We start from the raw sequence: 7,500 nt of genomic DNA on the forward strand, positions 1-7,500 counted from the left end.
GCCCTTCGGCCGGCTGACCCCCGGCGGGGTAGACCGGCTGGCCCGCGGGCGGGGTAGACCAGCTGGCCCTGCGGCCGGGGTAGACCAGCTGGCCCTGCGGCCGGGGTAGACCAGCTGGCCCTGCGGCCGGGTAGACCAGCCGGCCCGCGGGCCGGCGGACCGGGCCTCCGCCGGCCGGCCCTTAGGGGGCGCCGGGCGGGCCCTTCGGCCGGCTGACCCCCGGCGGGGTAGACCGGCTGGCCCTCGGGCCGGGTAGACCAGCTGGCCCTCGGCCGGCGCACCCGCCCTCCGCCGGCCGGCCCTAGGGGGAGACCAGCGGGCCCTTCGGCCGGCTAACCCCCGGCGGGGTAGACCAGCTGGCCCTGGGCCGGGTAGACCAGCTGGCCCTGCGGCCGGGGTAGACCAGCTGGCCCTGCGGCCGGGGTAGACCAGCTGGCCCTGCGGCCGGGGTAGACCAGCTGGCCCTGCGGCCGGGTAGACCAGCTGGCCCTGCGGCCGGGGTAGACCAGCTGGCCCTTCGGCCGGGGTAGACCAGCCGGCCCTGCGGCCGGGGTAGACCAGCTGGCCCTGCGGCCGGGGTAGACCAGCTGGCCCTGCGGCCGGGTAGACCAGCCGGCCCGCGGGCCGGCGGACCGGGCCTCCGCCGGCCGGCCCTTAGGGGGCGCCGGGCGGGCCCTTCGGCCGGCTGACCCCCGGCGGGGTAGACCGGCTGGCCCGCGGGCGGTGTAGACCAGCTGGCCCTGCGGCCGGGGTAGACCAGCTGGCCCGCGGGCCGGGTAGACCGGCCGGCCCTTCGGCCGGGTAGACCGGCCGGCCCGTGGGCCGGGCAGACCGGCGTCCGCCGGCCGGTAGACCGAGCCTCGGCCGGCCGGCTCTTAGGGAGCGCCGGGCGGGCCCGCGCCGGCTAACCCCCGGCGGGGTAGAGCGGCCGGCCCTTCGGCGGGGCGGGCCGCTTCTCCGCCGGCCGGCCCTGCGGCGGCGGTGAGCGGGCCTCCGCCGGCTCACCCCGGGCGGGGCAGACCGGCTGGCCGTTGGGCGGGGCGGACCGCGGCCCCGCCAGCTGGCCCTTAGGCGGGGTAGACCAGCCGTCGCTCAGGCGGCGGACCGAGCCTCCGCCGGCCGGCCCTTTGCCGGCGCAGAGCGGGCCTGCGCCGGCTAACCCAGGGCGGGGTAGAGCGGCTGGACCTTAGGCGGGGCGGACCGGGCCTCCGCCAGCTAACCCCAGGCGGGGCGGACCGGGCCTCCGCCAGCCAGCTTAGCCCTAGGCGGGGTGGACCGGTTCGCCCTATCCGCCCCTTGTGTGGGCAGACGAGGTCTCCCCGTGCGATCGCCCGTCTGGGTAGACCGGGCGTTCTCCGTCGCGTTTGCGGCCGCGCGGGCCGGTCCGGGCCGCCGACCGGCCGCTCGCCGGACGACCCCGTGCCGCGTCCCGGCGCCTCGGCCCGGAGGCCCCGCCGCCCCGCGGAGCCGCGGCGGGCGGCCGAGAGCCCTCCGGACCGTGAAAGAACCGGCCGGAAGGCGGCCGCCGGCCCCCGCCGCCCGGCCGCGGCCTCTGCCGCCGGAGGGACTCGGGCCGTGGGGGGAGGATGTGGGCCGACGGCTTTGGGCTGCGCTCTGCTGCACGTACAGGCTTCTCCCCCGCGCTGCCATCCCCATAGAGAGAGGTTTTGGTGGTGGTGTTGGGGGGGGTGAAGGACGGGCGGGCGCGGCGCGGCTGGGTGGGCGTCCGCGGGTACTAGGGGGGAGCGGGCCTGAGCCTCTGTGAGTGGGTCAGGGTGTCGGCAGGTCAGCCTGACGCCGCGCGGAGCCCTGGCCCACCCCAGCACGGGCCCGGCCGGCTGGTCTACCCCGGCTCCGGCCGGCATGCCGGTCTACCCCGGCTCCGGCGGGACAGCTGGTCTACCCCGGCTCCGGCCGGCCAGCTGGTCTACCCCGGCTCCGGAGGGACAGCTGGTCTACCCCGGCTCCGTAGGGACAGCTGGTCTACCCCGGCTCCGGCCGGCCAGCTGGTCTACCCCGGCTCCGGCCGGCCAGCAGGTCTACCCCGGCTCCGGCGGGACAGCAGGTCTACCCCGGCTTCGCCTGGCCAGCTGGTCTACCCCGGCTTCGCCTGGCCAGCTGGTCTACCCCGGCTCCGGCCGGCCAGCTGGTCTACCCCGGCTCCGGCGGGACAGCTGGTCTACCCCGGCTCCGGCGGGCCAGCTGGTCTACCCCGGCTCCGGCCGGCCAGCTGGTCTACCCCGGCTCCGGCCGGACAGCTGGTCTACCCCGGCTCCGGCCGGCCAGCTGGTCTACCCCGGCTCCGGCCGGCCAGCTGGTCTACCCCGGCTCCGGCCGGCCAGCAGGTCTACCCCGGCTCCGGCCGGCCAGCTGGTCTACCCCGGCTCCGGCGGGACAGCTGGTCTACCCCGGCTCCGGCCGGCCAGCTGGTCTACCCCGGCTCCGGCCGGCCAGCAGGTCTACCCCGGCTCCGGCGGGACAGCTGGTCTACCCCGGCTTCGGCCGGCCAGCTGGTCTACCCCGGCTCCGGCCGGCCAGCTGGTCTACCCCGGCTCCGGCCGGCCAGCTGGTCTACCCCGGCTCCGGCGGGACAGCTGGTCTACCCCGGCTCCGGCCGGCCAGCTGGTCTACCCCGGCTCCGGCCGGCCGGCTGGTCTACCCCGGCTCCGGCCGGCCAGCTGGTCTACCCCGGCTCCGGCCGGCCAGCAGGTCTACCCCGGCTCCGGAGGGACAGCTGGTCTACCCCGGCTCCGCAGGGACAGCTGGTCTACCCCCGTTCGGCCGGACAGCAGGTCTACCCCGGCTCCGGCCGGACAGCAGGTCTACCCCGGCTCCGGCGGGACAGCTGGTCTACCCCGGCTCCGGACGGCCAGCTGGTCTACCCCGGCTCCGGCCGGCCAGCAGGTCTACCCCGGCTTCGGCCGGCCAGCGGGTCTACCCCGGCTCCGGCCGGCCAGCTGGTCTACCCCGGCTCCGGCGGGACAGCTGGTCTACCCCGGCTCCGGCCGGCCAGCGGGTCTACCCCGGCTCCGGCCGGCCAGCAGGTCTACCCCGGCTCCGGCGGGACAGCTGGTCTACCCCGGCTTCGCCTGGCCAGCTGGTCTACCCCGGCTCCGGCGGGACAGCGGGTCTACCCCGGCTCCGGCCGGCCAGCTGGTCTACCCCGGCTCCGGCCGGCCAGCAGGTCTACCCCGGCTCCGGCGGGACAGCTGGTCTACCCCGGCTCCGGCCGGCCAGCTGGTCTACCCCGGCTTCGGCCGGCCAGCTGGTCTACCCCGGCTCCGGCCGGCCAGCAGGTCTACCCCGGCTCCGGGCTCCGGGCACCGGGCGCGGCCCCCGGCCTTCGCCCGGGCTCGTCGGCTTGGCTCGCTAGCGGCGCCCGGTCTCCGGGAGAGCAGGTCTACCCCGGCTCCGGCGGGACAGCTGGTCTACCCCGGCTTCGCCTGGCCAGCTGGTCTACCCCGGCTCCGGCCGGCCAGCTGGTCTACCCCGGCTCCGGCCGGCCAGCTGGTCTACCCCGGCTCCGGCCGGCCAGCTGGTCTACCCCGGCTTCGCCTGGCCAGCTGGTCTACCCCGGCTCCGGCCGGCCAGCTGGTCTACCCCGGCTCCGGCCGGCCGGCTGGTCTACCCCGGCTCCGGCCGGCCGGCTGGTCTACCCCGGCTCCGGCCGGCCGGCTGGTCTACCCCGGCTCCGGCGGGACAGCTGGTCTACCCCGGCTCCGGCCGGCCAGCTGGTCTACCCCGGCTCCGGCCGGCCAGCAGGTCTACCCCGGCTCCGGCGGGACAGCAGGTCTACCCCGGCTCCGGCCGGCCAGCTGGTCTACCCCGGCTCCGGCCGGCCAGCAGGTCTACCCCGGCTCCGGCGGGACAGCTGGTCTACCCGGGCTCCGGCCGGCCAGCTGGTCTACCCCGGCTTCGGCCGGCCAGCTGGTCTACCCCGGCTCCGGCCGGCCAGCAGGTCTACCCCGGCTCCGGGCTCCGGGCACCGGGGCGCGGCCCCGGCCTTCGCCCGGGCTCGTCGGCAACCGCTAGCGGCGCCCGGTCTCCGGGAGAGCGGTCTACCCCGGCTCCTGCGGGACAGCTGGTCTACCCCGGCCGCCTGGCCAGCTGGTCTACCCCGGCTCCGGCCGGCCAGCTGGTCTACCCGGCTCAGGCCGGCCCCGGCTGAATCTACCCCGGCTCCTGCGGGACAGCTGGTCTACCCCGGCTTCGCCTGGCCAGCTGGTCTACCCCGGCTCCGGCCGGCCAGCTGGTCTACCCCGGCTCCGGACGGCCAGCAGGTCTACCCCGGCTCCGGCGGGACAGCTGGTCTACCCCGGCTCCGGCCGGCCAGCTGGTCTACCCCGGCTCCGGCCGGCCAGCAGGTCTACCCCGGCTCCGGCCGGCCAGCTGGTCTACCCCGGCTCCGGCCGGCCAGCAGGTCTACCCCGGCTCCGGGCCGGCTCCGGCCGGCCAGCGGGTCTACCCCGGCTCCGGACGGCCAGCGATCACCAGCTTCCGGCCGACCCAGCTGGTCTACCCCGGCTTCGCCTGGCCAGCTGGTCTACCCCGGCTCCGGCCGGCCAGCTGGTCTACCCCGGCTCCGGACGGCCAGCAGGTCTACCCCGGCTCCGGCGGGACAGCTGGTCTACCCCGGCTCCGGCCGGCCAGCTGGTCTACCCCGGCTCCGGCCGGCCAGCAGGTCTACCCCGGCTCCGGCCGGCCAGCTGGTCTACCCCGGCTCCGGCCGGCCAGCAGGTCTACCCCGGCTCCGGGCTCCGGGCACCGGGCGCGGCCTCCGGCCTTCGCCCGGGCTCGTCGGCTTGGCTCGCTAGCGGCGCCCGGTCTCCGGGAGAGCAGGTCTACCTCGCTCCGGCGGGACTTAGGCGAATTTCGGCCGGCGAGCTGGGTAGACCTGTTGTCCGCGGCCGTCCGGAAGTTCACCAAGGGGTCGCTGTTTTTCGCTGCCTCCCGCTATGTCATCGTAAGAGGCGGCGAGCGCCCCCGCGCCGAGCCGGTGAAGTGCCGGCGGGCCTCTTGGAGGCGCGCGGCGCCTCGGACTCGCCTTTCCGTATTATGGGAGCGGGTGCAGGGCCGTCTCCCGAGGGACCGAGTGCGCTCGAACGTGTCGCAAGCCCAGAGCGGCGCGACCGCGCCCGCGGTCCGCCGGCAACCCCGCCGCAGTTCGACGAGCGCCCGGGACGAGTCGCGTGGCTCCGTCCCGGTTTACCTGCACGAGCCCGCCGCGGGGGCGGGCGAAAGGATGGCGAGAGAGAGAAAGCCGTTCAGCGTTGTCCCAGGTTTCGCGAGCCAGAGAGAAAGGGCGGAAAGCGAAAGCAACGCCGCGCGCGAGCGAGCGCGTCCCGCTCCGGGCCCGGCTGCGGCTGCCTTCGCGGGAAGAGGCCGCAGCCCCGCCGAGAGCGAGGAAAAAGGGCCGGAGGGGAAGAGCGCAGAAAAAGGGGGCAGCGGTCGTTGCCGGCGAGGCGGCGGCGCCTCGTCCTTTCGGTGCCCGGCCTTAAGCCGGGGGCGGGCCCGCTCGTCGGGCCCGCTTTTTTTGCGGCCGTCGGTCCGGTGCGGTGGCCGGCGGCCCCGGGCTCGGGCGCAGGCGGGCCGGGGCGACTCGCTCGCCCGTGGGGGAAGCCCGGTGAGGCTTTGCGCGTCCCCCGGCCGCCCTTTCCCCGAGAGCCCTCCAGGACGGGCCCGGCTGGCTGAGGTGCGCGTGGCGGCGCCCCGCTCTTCCCCGCTCCCGACGTGCGTCCCACATGTGTCGGAAGTGCCGCGGAGGAAGCTCGGCGGGGTCGCCGTTGCCGCGCCTCGGCCTCCGGCCGGTCGCCCCAGGGGCTCGGTGACGGGAGTCGCCCGGCGGCGCGGCGCGGCGGGGCGGGGTGGCGGCACCCCCGTCCCCGCCGGCGCGCCTCGTCGTCGTTCCCCCTTCCTCGGCCCTAAGCCGGGGAGGGCCCCGCGCGAGCGGGGCCCCGACGACTTCTCTGCAGCGGCGGGCCCGGCCGGAGCGGTGGCCGGGCCGCTCCAGCGCGGGGACCGGAAAACCCGACAGAGAGCCTCCCTTCCCGGGCGCGTGACGCGGGCGAGGCGGCGGCGCCTCGCCCTTCCTCCGGTTCGTTCGGCACAGAAGCGAGGGCGGAAAGGCCACTACGCCCGGGCGGCCCGTGCTCGTCGGGCCCGCCCCGGCCGCCGTGGTCGCCGGCGAAGGGGGGCCCGGGTTTGCGAGAAGGTCCGGCGCGCCGGCGTGCGGGCGAAGCGGGGGGTTCGCCCGCCCCGGTCTTTCTTATTTTCTTTTTCCCGGCGGCCCTAAGCCGCGGCACGGAGAGGAGCGCGCGAGCCAGGCGCGCGGGCCCGAGACGAAAAGCGAAGGCGAGAGAGAAGGGAAGCCGAGAAGCCGGCGGGGAGGTGCGGAGCGAGAGGCGCGGGCCTCGCCGACCTCCCCGCGGCGGCCCGCGGCCCCCCGTGGCTAGCACGGGGCCGGCGCGCGACGCGCGATGTGCCTTTTTTTTCCTTCGCCGTTTCTTCCCCCTTCCCGGCTTTTCCGGGGGGGGGAAAGCCGGTCGCCGCGGGGCGGGCGAAAGCCGGTGGCCCCGAGGGCTCGGTCGGCGGCGGCGCTTTCTCGAACGCCGGAAAGGGGTTCTTCCCCTGGGGGAGCGCGGCCTGCCGCGGCCCGCTCCCCGTCCCCGTGTCGTCTCGCCGGAAGGGCGCGAAAGCGGCGCGCGCGGTCGGCCGGGGCGGGTGGCGGCACCCCCCCGGCGCGCTCCGCCGCGACCCATCCCAAAGCCGCGAGCCGAGGGAGGGGAGGAGGCCGCCGGCGGCGGCGGCCTCGAGCGCTTCGCCCGTCGTCCCAGGACCGTGGCCGCGGGGCCCTCGTCGCTCCTCGGGCGGGCGCCCCTCCGCGTCGCGCGTGCGCGGCCGGCCGGGGCGGGTGGCGGCACCCCCCCGGCGCGCTCCGCCGCGACCCATCCCAAAGCCGCGAGCCGAGGGAGGGAGGGAGGCCGCCGGCGGCGGCGGCCTCGAGCGCTTCGCCCGTCGTCCCAGGACCGTGGCCGCGGGGCCCTCGTCGCTCCTCGGGCGGGCGCTCCTTTCCTCGCTTTCTCTTCCTTTTCTTTTTCCCGATCGATGAGGCTTTTCGGGTCGCGTCGGAGGGGGCCCCCGGCGGGCCGGCTCTTCCGGGGCTCTCTCTGTAACGGGGAAAGCCACGGCGGTGTCCGGTGCTCGGGCAGGGCGGTCTCCCCTCCGATCCCGCTTCCCGTCGCAGGCGAGGTGTCGCCCCTTCCCGGCGTCGGGAGGGCGTCTTTACCGTCCCCGGGCTGTGTGACGGCCGCGTGGCCCCGCGAGCCCTCAGGTGCCCTCGAAAAACCGCGCGAGGCGCCGGCGCGGGCCTCGGTCCCGGGTCGCGCCCGTGGGGGCCGGCCGCGAGCGGCGCTCGGGCGGCGGCGCGGCTCTGTGAGCGCGAGAGAACGAAGGCGAGCGAGAGGGGAGCGAATGGCGAGAGAGAAAAAGCCCCCGCCACGG

The sequence above is a fragment of the Lichenostomus cassidix genome, unplaced genomic scaffold (genome assembly GCF_008360975.1).
Source record: "Lichenostomus cassidix isolate B80296 unplaced genomic scaffold, HeHo_3.0 HiC_scaffold_43, whole genome shotgun sequence".
Taxonomy (NCBI): domain Eukaryota; kingdom Metazoa; phylum Chordata; class Aves; order Passeriformes; family Meliphagidae; genus Lichenostomus; species Lichenostomus cassidix.